General features: G+C 36.5%; 1 protein-coding gene across 3 annotated transcripts in view; it reads left to right on the forward strand.

The window, feature by feature from the left end:
• Positions 1-15,611, forward strand: part of LOC144973083 (tolloid-like protein 1) — a 119,755-nt gene that overhangs the window by 44,262 nt on the left and 59,882 nt on the right. The gene's annotated exons all lie outside the window — the stretch shown is intronic.

Here is a 15,611-nt window from a genome sequence, read left to right on the forward strand (position 1 = left end):
ATCACGAAGGTCAGACTTTTCCATAACCTTCTGTCTACTGTCTTCGGATAAGGAAGGTCAGCCATTTACGTGATTTTCTCTATTCCCATGACAAAGACTGCACATTATCTCATGATAAAGATCATATTTTTACGTGATTGTACGTCATCTTGTGGCTAAAGTAAGACAATTACGTAAATGCCTGTCTTTTCACGAGGAAGATCATACTTTTATAAAGTGTCTGTCTTTTCAAGGCGAAGTTCAAACAATTACGAACTGTCCTTCTCCTAATGACGAAATGTCATTTGTTTTGATTCGCTTTGACTATTTATTCCCGAGTCAGAGATTCTCCTTTCATGTTCTATCCAATTTTGTTAATCATTCTAATCTGGTAGAAAATTGAGGGTTTTTTTTTCTTTGTGTGTGACTAGCACAATTGAATTTCGAAAGAGAATTGCAATGGCAACATCAGTGATGACCCAATTAACAAAGATTTGGAAAAGTAGCATGAGTCTTAATGTAAAGGTCAAACTGTATAAATCACTGGTGTTGTCAACCTTATTGTACGGATGCGAAGCCTGGATACTTACAATTGATGAACAACGGCGCATAAGGGCGTTTGAAAGCAAGTGCTATAGAAGACTGCTATGCGTGTCATATACGGAGCATCGCACAAACGAAGACGTCCTGGAAGAAATTCGGGCAGGCCCACAAGAACCTCTTCTTGTGACTGTGAAGCGCAGAAAACTGTCTTGGTTTGGACACCATACTCGACACGATAACCTGAGCAGGACAGTCCTACAGGGCACAGTCGAAGGCCAGCGCAGAAGAGGGCGACAAAGAAAGATGTGGCTGGACCATATAAAAGAATGGACGGAGATGTCGATTCCGGAGCTGCTACATAGGGCTAGCAACAGGCAGGCATAGAGGAAGATTGTAACTTCTTCTCGCAAGTCCCCCCGACGACCATCCGGTCATGGGATTGAGTGGGTGAGTGAAGGGGGGGGGGGGGGATATGACGAGTGGGGAACCCGCAATCGTTGCGGAAAAATAAAGGCTACTACGACCATTTTAATTATTATACTACTGTTGTTAAAATCAGCATAGATTAAGACAAATTTTTAAAACCATCAACGATCAAAATTGGTCCAGTAATAAAGTTTGTAGATGCGCGCAAAGGAATCTGGCAACAACGTCAAACTGTTAATCGTATCGTATTGTATCGTTTAAGAGCTATCTAATGTGTTCTAAAAAAAACTTTAAGGGGAGGGGCGACACCTGAAACTATTTTCAAGAATAATGGCTATATCCAATATCTTTTTATATTGGGACATTGCCTATGACCAATGGATTCGAACCATGTGATTTATTTCGGTGGGCGTGTCCGGTTGCCATGGTGACGGCCGCCATCTTGGATTTTACTCTTCTCTGGGTGCTATTTTTAAAAGTTACTTTCTCAATAAGTTTCCATGGAATTTTCTTGAAATTTTGCATGGTGGTATTTTTGTATATTATAAAAAAAAATACAGAGCATTTTAAAAATATTTTTAATAGATTTTTATTTATAAATTTTTTTAAAAAATAATTTTTCGGTATGATAGAAATCATGTTTTTGACATAAAAATGTCAATTTTTCAAAAAATAATAAAGATATTTAAAATTCCTTCTGTATGATTTTAGATAATCACCATAGCTCTAGACATGCAAAGTTTTAAACAAATTGATTGATAAATGACAAAATAAGATAAAAAAGATTGTTTAAAAATGTCATTTTGAGAAAAACGAGATCAAAGATAACAATAAATGAAAATAATAAGACAAAACGGTACAACCAGCTCAAAACATACCAGCACCGTATGAGGGTCCCCCGTGTTCTTTTTCTGCCTCCCTCTGGCTTTTTCACGGGTCTGAGCTTTCATTTTGCCTCTTTTTTTTCTCTTTATGTTGAGCAACCCTTATGCTTTGGTCAAGTCTTTTTGACTCTGCTTCCTGACTCAACATCTGGGAGTGTTCTCCCAGTCCACCGATGCTCAAAGACACTTTCAGGGATGTTATTTCTGTTGGACCAAAATTATACTCTGCACCAAACTCAACTTTTTTCAGGGAATGGAAGTATGTTTTATGGCATCTTGACCAAACAGAATTATGAAACCTTTCGTTTGGATTTTGTGCTGTCTTCATCTCACAAAAAAATCATATACAGGCTTCAAGTGCTCATGAAGCAAATCAAAATTCAAAGGTGTATGTAGACGCTGCTTGTGTCAACAGGATACACATGGGCAGCAATATATTTTTTATAAAAGCATATGGAGTCCGGTTCAGGAGGACAATACCTATGTTGAGGGAAGTCATTGGTGGAATAACCGTGGTAAAGACCGGCAAGAATAGCCCATCTCATTTCTTTCCGCTGCGGCATTGCTTGGAATCGCTTTATCATAATACTACTATCACACACCCAATTCCAATCAAAGATTTGTGGCCACGGATCAACCATGAGCCATCATAACTTTCTTGCTTTCTTGATTTTGTAGCAAATAATTGTTGCCAACGTTTGGATTTTTTGGTCACTTTAGGTATATTTATAATAATCCAGTAAAAATTGGAAATATTTAGAGATAATTAACGTGAATACGTGTCAAAATTTGATAAAACAATTGATCAATCGGAATGTAAACAAATCGTAGTAAAAGTAATAGTAATAGAGGCGAACTTTCACCCTGACTCAACATCCAATCCCTGGCGCGGAGTCGGAGGTCGAGAACAAGGTCAGCCAATCAGATCGCACCATTCGTGATCACGTTGTATTTACCTGACAACTTGACCTCTTATCAGCTGTTTGACACACAATCTTTGTTCGCGACTAACAGTTTTCTAAACCCCTCCCCTGCCCATATTGTGATATTTATGAGACTGAAACCTTGTCAACTAGACGGGCAAAGAGTAGACTAAACTATCGATATCAAAATCTACAACATCGATATGTATTATAATGCTTTTCAGCCCTATTATTTTCAGTTGAATTCTCACAAAAAATTGAAAAGTTTGGTATTTTCATGTCGACTTCCATGTTTATGAAAGACGATTTACAAACTTTATATTATCCAAATCACCTTCTCAGTGCTGAAAATATGTGAAAAAATGATTGTTCTTTTATAATAAATAAAAAACTGAAATTTTATATTTTGACCCAAAAATCGATATTTCAGGTGTCGCCCCTCCCCTTAAATGCTCTGTGTAACTTTTGTGCATAGATACAATTTATCAATTATATAAATAGTATTCAATGTCAATTAAATGAAAATATTGAGAATTAAATATCTAATACATAAATAAGTGTCATATTCAATATTCGTAGTATAATTAACTCTATTTACATTCATTTGGTATGTCCAACTTGTACATTCAAGAGTTTCAAATAATTGATATACAAAATACAATAATATCCAATGTCATGTTACATTATTCGGCATTCTTAAAAATATTACTTGAAGTAGAATTTAATAAATTTTAAGTGCTAAGTTAGATAAAGAAAAATAGTCAAATGCGATGTGTACATAATATATGCAGGTCTGACACCCAAACCCACTAATAGGCCTAGTTTAACATTGTTGTAATGGACAATATTTTGCGTCATTTTTCTGAGATTTCCGTTACAACAATGAGCCCATAAAGAATGGGGTTATCAGACCTGCATATAAGTCGGTCAAATGGAATGGAAACTTCAATCTTATCAGCGAAGACAACATAATGTGGACGTCTCGGGTTTCCCCTTTATCAGCAAAAAAAACACGATAAATGAAACACTAAAGATCAATGAGAGATGATGGAATGGTGTTGATAAGGTTTTGTTCATTAGACACACTAGAAATACTGTGATCTGAGATGGTGAGTTCCGTGTCTTTAGTGATACTAAACTGCTAAAAAAAACTAGAGCATTTATATAGAGCCATATCCACTAAAGCGCTTTACAAGGGGTACCTGACCATCAGCAACACGTAACTTATAGAACGAGACATGATGACGCCTGTTAGGCGATATTACATTTTTTGGACAGAGACAACGCTGTTAACGGCCAGGTACTTAACAGGTATTTTACACCTGAGTACGGTGAGAGAATATGAGTACGCAAATATTCTTTTCCAAGGACTCAACTATGCGCTAAGCGAGGCTCGAACCCAGGACCTTCCAATCCGAAAGCAAGTGTCATACCACAAGACCATATAGAAGGTGTGGACTGTAAAAATTGATAACTAAAATGAATATAACAACTTCAAAAGACAAATAATACCAAACACAGAACGTTTCAGACTCGAAATCCTTCTTCAGCCAACAACAACAAAAAAACTATAAAAACAAATACATTACTATGAAACCAGATCGACGATTAAATATTCGTACAACAATATGTTTTTATTGGGTTTTGTTGTTGTTGCTGTTGTTGTTGTTGTTGTTGTTGTCATTGTTGTTGGTTAAAGAAGGGGTTTGAGCCCGAAACGTTCCGTGTTTGGTGTTTACAGCTGTTACAGTCATCTTTGTTTAATACTTTTAGTGTGATTATGTTGTTTTTTGGGGTTTTTGTTTTTGTTTTTGTTTTGGGGGGGGGGTTGTTTTGTTTTGTTTTGTTTTTTTGTTTTTAATACTTTTTAGTGTGATTGTGTTGTTTTTGGGTTTTTGTTTTGTTTTCTTTTGTTTTGTTTTGTTTTTTTGTTTTTTTTTTGGGTTTTTTTTTTAAAAATCCGATTTACCGTTATACGAGTACACTACCTGTTGTACATGACGAAATAGCATAAGGGTCAGCGGGTCGCTTATTTTTACCTGAATCTATGTTCAAATGTTTGAAGTTTTGGCACGCACTACTACTTGGATACCCGGATTCCTCCTTAAAAGAGATTTTTATTCTTCCCCTTGGCACTAATTGACACAGATAAGTGGTGCGTTATCAGCGAATAAAATACCAAACTAACTCATGAAGAATAATTGGTGGAAATTAAATGATGAAGTTCGCAATTTGGCTACGAGGCGATAATAAAATTGGTTTGGTTATCGTGAAATGAATAGGAGAAAGGAAAGAAATTCAGCTCTTTCGTTGTTCTATTATCTGAGTCATTCACGGATTTGCTCTTGTGTCTGGTAGCGGATAATTAGGTTAAGAGTTTTTATTTCGTACATTCATTCCACGGAACGCAGTTTTTAATATTTTTTAAAATACGTAAGCTTTTATATAACGCAATATCCACTAAACTTGCTCAAAGCGCTTTACAAAAGGTCCCTGGCCAACACCAACGCATGATATGTAGACTAAGACATGACGGCTGTTATTACATTTTTTTTTTGTCCGACAATTATATATTTAACACATATTTTATGTATAAAATACATAAATAATTTATGTTTATATCATTTTTTGTTATTGGTTGAAGAAGGGGTTTGAGCTCGAAACGTTCCGCGTTTGGCAATTCGTTGTAGATTTTTAAGCTGTTAAGTTCATTTTGTTTATTACTTTTTAATTGTAGCTTTGCATTTTATTTGATTCCCTTTCGTTTTTGTTTTTTTTTCCCAATTGTTCCAATTTATAGACATGACGCTCGTTTTGATATTAATATTAATATTTAACACCGTCCCAGATATATCAATTTGTAAGCCCTATACTGTATCTGTATGGTCATCATCACCAGCTTCATCATGGCTTATCCCTCCTGGATTTGGCCCCTGCAACTGCCAAAAAAATAAGCTTCTGTCATGCTCCATCCATCCTTCTACATGCAGTCACTGGCTCACTCATCCATTCGCTGATGTCTTGTGACCATCTTATTCTTGGTCTCCCTCTCCCTCTTTTACCCTCTATAATATCCTCTATAAAAAAATTTTCAAAGGTGTCATTTCTTTTCATATGTCCAATAAAAAGGCAAGTTTTAGTTTTTGTAGCATCTTAATGAGATATGGCTCTTCAATGCCAAGGGACTCTTTCACATTTTGCTTGGTTTCCTTTGCTGTCCATGGAATGCGGAGACCGTTCCGTTAGCATTTCATTTCAAATTCAATGATTTTATTCTCATCGTATTTTGTGATTGTCTAATTGTGATTTATCTGTATACATTTCAATAATCTATAATACACATACTGGGTGGGGTTCCTGACCTCTCATAGTGGTCAAGGGAGGTTCTTCTGTGTCTTCTTACCCCCTATATCTGTTTTCCAACTTTCTTTCTGTCTTAGTCTTGGAATGAGATTACTTGGTTTTGTCCTGGCCCTGGCTGAGAGGGGACCAGTCACATGTATAGTTAGTTTTGGGAGATGATATTATTTTTTTCCTTTTAAATCAGCCCTCTGTTATGCATTATATTATGTTTTGTTTACATATTATATATGATTGGTAAACATTTGAGTGTATTCCTCATAGTGCTTGTGTCTGGATGAGACTTTTTGGTGATCTCAAACTAAGTACGTTGATAGTGTGCTCTTGGAATCTACATCTGTTTCCTATTTGAACCAATTCCCCCTTGTCTTCCCTTTTCTTGTGTGCTTTGATTGTAACTCTGGAACTTTATACTATCCCATTTGCTTCCTTTTGTTACTAGCGCTGATATGGCCTTAATGTGTTGTAGACGCGGCAAAACCCTTAAAAACAAACAAAAAACATAATACACATAGATAGAATGTTCCATCTAAATACTCAAAATCAATCACTAAATCCAGGCAAACACTTTATTTTTAACCCGTTAACTCCCGTGCTGTACACGTCATCCAAATATCGATCGATTTAAATGACCCTCATCTTACAAAAAAAAGACGCTCAAACCTGGGACTTCGCGAAGTCCAACATCTTGTGTTGGCTAAGGTGGGGGCATTTAAATCGATCGATATTTGAAGGCCGAATTTGTATAAACGAGCTTTTATGGGTAATAAAGCAAATAATAAATCTTAAAAACATAATTGATGCTTGCGGGAAAAGATAACTCTTTATCAAATGATGATATGATTTACATCAACAAGTGTTTGAACTCGAAACTTGTCGAAAGCTTAGTGTTCATGAAGGATTCTTTAATTATTCTCAAGTAGCGACCGCAAGTGTTTGGTTTATTTGGGAAATCCCCTTGCAAGCCTATCAAGGACAACCTGCAATGAGTTAGTTTACAGAGTTAGAAAATGGTAGTACCAGAACTCTGAACTGACAAAACGCGTTAACTAAATTTTGTCTAGAAAAATGTTACTTCAAATTTCGATCGATTAAAAGAAACCCAATTTGATAAATTTATTAACCCGAGACTACAAAACTATTTTGAAGTCTTTGGTTTATAAATACAGTATAACACCATTAACAAGGTTATGGGTTGTTCCAATATATTGATAAATGAACTGAAAATGGTAAAAAATGTGTTTTGTCAGAGTTTGACAGAGCTGATGACGTACTTTATTAAGAATGCTCAAACTTTGTAATTCTGGAATCAATAAACCGACATACTCTAGCGAAAGGAGATAGACTTGGGTAATGGAGAGAAATCATTCAAAAATTATTTTTTTTTTTTTAATTGCCAAATTGAACCTCCGACATAGCACAGATCGAATAGGATTCAATAGTCTGATGTCACTTCCACCCAGAACCCAACAGCTTGGTTCTAAACCAAGAAAATCGGTACTTTATATTCTCCATGCTGGCTATAACTTTTTCACATGTCAAAGATCAGAATTTATAAAAGTCAAAACATGATCAGATTTATAATGTTTTTCTCCTCTTGATACACTTTTAATTCTCGTCGGAGAAGTATTTCAAAAGGGCGTCCCCATTGCTCCGATAGTTTAGAACTAGTTACTAAGTTACTATGCGTCATTACGAGGGAAGTGACGTCACGACTGTTGAACCCTATTTATGCTGTGCGTTCAGTTAAAAACTGACATTTCGCCAGCCGGGTAAAATGTACCAACACACAAAAATGTGTGTAACCTTAAACGTGTATTGTCTGATAGATTGAAATTACCTAGAATTTAGTGAGAATTACTCATAAAAAAGGCTGGCTAAAAACAATAACAAAGAGCTTAGTGACATCAGCTTCGTTCTATCTGTAAATGTATAATCGGAAAGATTGTCTGACTAGAAATCAAACAAAAAGGTCATCATCATGATCATCATCAACTTCCATCGTCATCATTGTCACCGTCACCACCAGCAGCGCATTCAGAACTAACATCTTCTTAGTGAATGACGTCATCATCTCGCTATCAACACGATAGTCAAGTCCTTGACATAATTTTTAATCATCACCACAGCATTTCCGTGGATACGAACTATGTCGTCATCATCAAATATCTTCGTCATATTCATCATTATCATCTTCATCATCATCATCATCATCATCATCATCATCATCATCATCATCATCATCATCATCATCATCATCATCATTATCCTTCGAAATGAAAACCGTGTCCCCGTTATTTTCCTAATCACGACCGAAAGCTCTAGGGGGAGGAAGTAGACCTCAATCGAATGGCCTGGTCTAATTGACTGACCAATCGCCTGACCCCTCAGGGTGGACGCCGTGCGGACGCTGACCTGCTTCCTGGATCTCATCAGAATAAAGTCTGCGACCAAACAGTTTATCTACTTTAGTTAAAAAGGAGTGAAAAAATGTTTTAATGGTTTTTTAAAAATCTTTCCTCGATCGCAAATATCAACAATTTCTACTGACATAGTTATGACACCTTTATGTAACCAATTGGATTCAATAGTCTGATGTCACGTCGCCCAGCAACGGCGGCCATCGTGGTTCTAAACAAAGAAAATCAGTGCTTTTTATTCTTCATGCTGGCTAGAACTTTTCATATGTTTTGTGATCAGAATGTGTAAAAGTCAAAACATGATCAGATTTATAATGTTGTTTTTTTTCCCTATGGATACGCTTTTATGCTCGTCGGAGAAATATTTCATAAGGGCGTCCGATAGTTTAGAGCCATTTACTAAGTTACCATGCGTCATTACGAGGGAAGTGACGTTACGACTGTTGAAGCGTATTCATTATTTATTCAGTACTCCGAAGGACTGGTTACATACACACTCCCAGGGATCAAGGAATCAAAAGAGTAGAAAAATTGACGTCACGCCTTTTCTTCCCCATTGATAGAATGCGCTTGGCCAAGGAGTTCACAACATTGCCATCCGGAAGTATAACGGACCAACACACAAACTCTGTGTAACCATGAACTTTTATAGTCTGGTTAATACAGTTTAGTGAGAACAACTCACAAACGCGGATGGCAAAAACAATAACAAAGGCCTGAGTGACGTCATCTGCATACTATCTATTGCATACAATCGTAGCCATCGTAAAGTCATTGATAGTATGCGCTTGGCTAAAAAGCGCACAACATTGCCATCCGGAAATATAACGGACCGACACACAAAACTATGTGTAACCATGAACGTTTATAGTCTGGATAATACAGTTTAGTGAAATTACTCATAAACGCGGATGGCTAAAAAACAATAACAAAGACTCGGTTGACGTCAACTTCATTCTATCTATAGCCTGACTTACCAAAAAATGACGTCAAAATGCCAGTCTTTTGCCACAAATGAAAACAAATCGTCAGTTGTATTCAATAGTTCAACCAATGAAATAATGTGTTTCCTTGAGCTCTACTAACGGTGCAAAAACCTAAAAAATGACGTTAAACTGCCAGTCCTAGAGGGTTCTAGCGTAGCCATCGTTATGTTATAGCCTGATACTGAAAGCCAAAAGGACTGGCAGTTTGACGTCATTATTTGGTTTTTGCACCGCCTAGTGAGTTGTCGTTAGTAGACCTCATGAAAACAAGTTATTTCATTGGTTGAACTATTGAATACAACTCACGATTTGTTTCTTTTGTGGCAAAAGACTGGCATTTTGACGTCATTTTTTGGTCAGTATCAGGCCATAACTTTACGAAGGCCACGGTTCTAGCGTAGCCATCGTTATGTTTATAGCCTGACACTGAAATCCATTGCATTTTGACGTCATAATTTGTTGGGGGTTTTTTTGCACCGCCTAGTGAGTTGTCGTCAGTAGTGCTCATGGAAACAAGTGGTCCAATTGGTTGAACTATTGAATACAACTCATGATTTGTTTTCTTTTGTGGCCAAAGCCTGGCATTTTGACGTCATTTTTTTGGTCAGTGTCAGGCTATAAGTTAACGATGGCTACGGTTCTAGTGTCAGGCTATAGATAGTATGCGCTTGGCTTAGAAGCTCATAACATTGCCATCCGGAAGTAAAATGGACCAACACACAAAACTGTGTGTATCCATGAACGTTTATAGTCGAGTTAATACAGTTCAGTGAGCATTACTCATAAACGCGGATGGCAAAAAACAATAACAAAGGCCAGAATGACGTCATCTTCGAACTATCTATAGATGTTAACGATGGCTTCGTTACAATCCGTCAAGAGGTAATAGCTTATCTTTAGGTTTTCCTCATTAGACTTTAAAAATATTAAGACTACACATTTAAAAAGCAGTGCACAATAATAATATAACAGTTTCGAAAAAGAATACAAATTATAGCAATTACGGAACGTTTCGATCTCAAAACTCTTCTTCAGCCAGTAACAAAAACAATATAAACAATAATACTTCACCCAAAATCCATTTTATAAAAAGTCAGAGAAGTATTTGGCACGTCATGTCAGCAAGTAGAAGGATCTTGAAATGTAAACAAATGAAACAGAAGCGTTTGCTTGGTGACTTAGCACCATTGTGAGGAAGGAAGCGGGTTATTAAACTATGCATTCAATTTGGGTGTTGTGTTCTTTTTCGAAGCTGTTATACTCATTGTTATTACTTTTTACGGTCTCCAGACAACTTCGTGCAGCTCAATATCAAGATTACACATTGTATTGTGTATCGATACCGTACGTTTAGGTAAATTACTCGCAACATCCGCCAGCCGGATATAATGTACCCACACACAAAACTATGTGTAACCTTTATATTCTGATTGGTATAATATAGTGATAACTAACCATTAAAATAGATGTCTATAAACAATAACAAAGAGCTGCGTGACGTCCATTTCGTTCCATCTATTTGGTTTTGATTGATTTGGCGGGCAGAGCTGGTGAGCAATTTACTCCGCGCATACCATCAATATTAATCCGATAAAGCAAAATTCTCGTCCTGATTTTGTTTATGATTTGAAACATTTAAAACGGTATCAGGCGAGGAGTGTTTAAATCGTGTAACTTCTTGAACATTTCATGTCAATATCTTTTCACCAGCTCTCATTAATCCGTAACAGATTATCAACAATATCTTCTTTTCATCCGGCCTACCTGGGTGAATAGAGGATAGCAACGTAACTAATACAGACGCAGATTTTGCGATTTTTACTAGATCTATCTTCAATCTACCTGTTATCTGTTTCGTGGGGTTTTCCGACGACTTCAGACACTGTGAACTCAACGCGTGTGAGTGACTAGACATCTACTACCTTTACGGTCGTGCTCTGAAAAAAGAAAAGGCAAAAAACAAAAACAAATCGCTTTTAACATTTCGGTCATAAAACTCGTTCTTCAAATATCAATCGAGTAAACTTAACCCTTATCTTGCCAAAAACAAAACAAAAAAAAACCTCTCAATCCTGTAAATTTAAAAAAAAGGCTTCAATGAAGTCCCAGGTTCGACAGAATTTGACAAGGTGAGGTTGATTTTAATCTGTCGGTAATTGGAGAACTTGTTTTCTGGCCAAATTTTTAAAATGTGTTTCTTTGGGGTTTTTTAGAGAAGCATTGAGCGAAATAATAATCTAAATTGATATTGATTTATTTGATTATGTTTTGCAGACGCATTGATATCCGATTAAGATAGAGATTAGACATCTAAATCAAAAACTCGAATCATCAATCTCTGTTTGAATTTATTTGTAACGTCTAAAGACAGTGGATGTCATAGGGATGAACTTGGATAAGCTTAGTTTATTGATAACAAAAAAAAAAATAAAGATAAAGTGAATAATAATATTTCATCTTCCGACTGATTATGTCATGTATAAATCACGGCTATGGGTTGGGTCTTCTGACCTCCCATGGTGAGCAGGAGATCATTAAATTGCTATGTCTTCTATCCTGCTAGATCTGTTTCTGAGTTGCTTTCTAGTCTTTAAGAAATATTATGATGCCGTACTCTAACAACAAAAAAGACGTAATATCGCTTAACAGGCGTCACGTCTCGTTCTATACATGTTATGTGTTGCTTTGGTCAGGGACCCTTTGTTAAGCGCTTTGAGCACGTTTATTGGATATTGCGCTATATAAAAGCTATTTTTTTTTTTGGTTTGTTGATTTTCTTGGGAGGATGAAGGGGGAGGTGGGAGGGGGTTGCTGGGTTTGTTTGTTTGTTTGTTTGTTTTGTTTGGGTTTTTTTTGTTTTGTTTTGTTTTTGTTTTTTTTTTGTTGTTTTTTTGTTGTTTTTTTTTTTTTTGTTGTTTTTTTTTTTTTTTGGGGGGGGGGGGGGTTAGAGCGCATCAATGATGGCTCGTAATTTTAAAAAGATGTGTTACACTTTACCTTGTTTCCTGTTGCGTAAGACATGCATGATACCTTTTGTGATGTTCAACAGATCTAAGTCAGACCCAGCTATTGTAAAGTAGACGGAGAACCTAGAAAAGAAACTACTTTCTTTTCCGCGCCGACAGGATCCGTAATCGCCTGTTTCAGAGTCGAGCGTTAACCCCCTCCTCCGTCTTTCAATAATATTTCTGAAAGATGATGTAAAATATTTCTACCGCGTGGATTATTTCTAATTCCATTTTAAGTGTCTCCGTCTACGTTTGAACAGCGATGTCTATATTTAGATTTTTATAACAATGTTTAGGTTTCTGATATTATGCGGATTTCGTTCTTCACAATTTATCGATTTTTTAAAAATTCTAAATCTTTCCTTGAGCTGGGGGTCCCGATAGCTCAGTTGGTAGAACACTCGCTTCCCAATCAAAAGGACTTAGATCGACCCCGTGTGCACTGGAGATTTTATTTTTTTCTTTCTAATCTTCCTGTCCATCCACCAATGATTGGGTAGCTTGGTCTGTTAGATCTGATGGGAAGTACTTTGCGATAGACTATCGTCGTGCAGCAATAATTGTTGGGACCACGTCTGGAATTCCAAAAATCAAGAGTCTAAGAATCATATATTATTCCACTCCTTATCTTGGAAAACCCTATCATGTCTTAATAAAAACGTAATCGTTGAATAATGCTTTTAACCGGGGTGGTACAAAATATTTATTCAACGATTGCAGAATATTATCGCTTAATTTATTGGCTTGAATAAACTCTAAAAAGACATGTGATTTGTCATTTCAAATAACCTTTTAGTGCGTATGAATACAATTTCAACGTTTTTCTTTTTTATGTTCAAAGTCAAAGTCAGAAGAAAAAAAAACAAATGGCGAATTGAAGATAACGGCGCCATGCATCCAAAAACATTAAAATTCACCACCAATTCTATCTGAATAATCTTCAGCTGGTGACCCCCGCGCCCGGGAATATTTGGAATGGTCTAAGTAAAGGCCAACATTTTAGAGGCATCATATTTTCTAGTAAATGAGGGTAGAAGTGGAACAAACTTGAATTGATTATCCCATTCCCATGGTTAGTGTCTAGACAATACTTTTTTTTTTTTGTTTAATGACCATTTTTTTAAAAATCTAATTAAAAGTACCAAATTGTCATCCGCGAGTGACGTCTCGTCTCTGTTTATAGGGGAATCCCCTTGTACGAGCGATGTGTAACTTGAATTCATTGAAAAATGAAGCATTTTTACAAATTGATTATTGGTTATGAAACATCTAAGAATACTAATTTGAGGGGGTGGAATAAAGGTATTCTTCCACGCAAGCTCGTGCGTTATTTGGCGCTATATAAAACAACTCATTTAATAATTCCAAACCCGTGAAAGATTCCTCTATCATAACACCCTTTTTGTAGTCTCTAATAGGAATAAACCAGTCAAGCTAAAAATGCATTCATGACCCCTCGTGACGTAATCGTGTTATTGGCTTAAACAATCCAAACCGAATGCCAAGGTAAGCAGTCATTTATCGAGAAAAAAAATAATGACTTTTGACCTTCACCTTTAAAATAATGTCTCCATCTCTGCACAGAACTGAACAGATAAATGAAAACAATTGACAATAAGGCAGTGTATATAGCGATTTTCTTTTTCAACAAATTTCGTGTTTCATAATCTTTTTTTCAAAGAGACAATGTACAGAAACATCATTACATTTGATATCATTGGAAGATATTTGTTCAATTTTGATTAGTGTTTGTTGTTTTTGTTTTTGTTTTTTTTTTTTTTTTTTTTTTTTTTGTGAAACTCGGTTATCAGTCATTCGGAGTTACCTTTCCTGTACTGGGAAATAAGACTGGTTTTGGGACAGGTGGCTTCGTGGCCAAGAGGTAATAAGTTCCACAGTCCGTCGAGCTGTGAGGCCTTGAGCCAGTCATAATATCGCCCTGGCTCACGTTGCGGAGCTTTTTTACCCCTTTTTTTGGTGCCGTAACCCAACTTGTGAGAGCAATATTTACCTTTTATTACCATTTGTTGGACCAAAAAAAAAATTAATGTTATTATTATTATTATCATCATCATCATCATCATCATTATTATTATTATCATTATCAATATCATTATAATTGTTGTCGTTGTTTTCATTGTTATAATTATTGATATGATCATCATTATCATTAACACCATCCATCATTATTATCAACAAAAAAAACAGAAAAGCATAAACAGCCGCGGGTTTATGTACATTCTACATATTGAAGGCGGTCTCCTGTTATGTCAATGTGCCCTGACAAGGTAAAATAATATAATTAAAGCATGCATTCGGCATAAGTAATTCGGCAACTGACTGTCAATCATCGTGTTTGATGGAATGACGCGAAACCTACCTGACCGCGCGCTGTCTGTCCGTCTGTCTGTCTGTCTGTCTGTCTGTCTGTCTGTCTGTCTGTCTGTCTGTCTGGCCATAAACCATTCAATCAGTGTTGTCGTAGAATGACAAAACACCTTTTCTAACATCTGTCACCGCCAACCATCTCAAAAAGATATTATGTTATATTGGACTGAACCATGCGGTTATCAGATCGGAAGGTCCTGTGTTCGAGCCTTGCTCGGCGCATAGTTAAGGCCTTGGAAAAGACCCTCTACTCGCCGTACTCTAGTGCAAAATGAGTACCTGGCCATTAACATTTGTCTCTGTCGGAACAAAAAATTGTACTAACGCCTAGCTAGCGACATGTCTCATTCTACATGATTCGTGTTGCTGTTGGTCAGGGACCCTTTGTAAAGCGCTTTCATCACTATATAAAAGCTCAAAACCACAGAACCGCAAAATGTTAGATAATTGCAGCGTATAAAATGACATTTATTCGTGTAGACTCGTATATTTTTTTTACTTATCACTCCAGAGGGCTTTTTTAATCGTTAATGAATGGAGTTTTATTAAGTCTTTTTCTCCGTTTCACCTCCTCTCAAACCACTCTTCCTCCTCTTTATCCTCCTCTTCCTCCTCCTCCTCCATCATCATCACCACCACAGCTTTCTCATTTTCCTCCATCTTCTCTCTCTCCTCCTCCTCTTCCTCCTTCATG

Source organism: Berghia stephanieae, chromosome 5 (genome assembly GCF_034508935.2).
Source record: "Berghia stephanieae isolate SIO BIC M18660-M18661 chromosome 5, UCSD_Bste_1.3, whole genome shotgun sequence".
Lineage (NCBI taxonomy): Eukaryota > Metazoa > Mollusca > Gastropoda > Nudibranchia > Aeolidiidae > Berghia > Berghia stephanieae.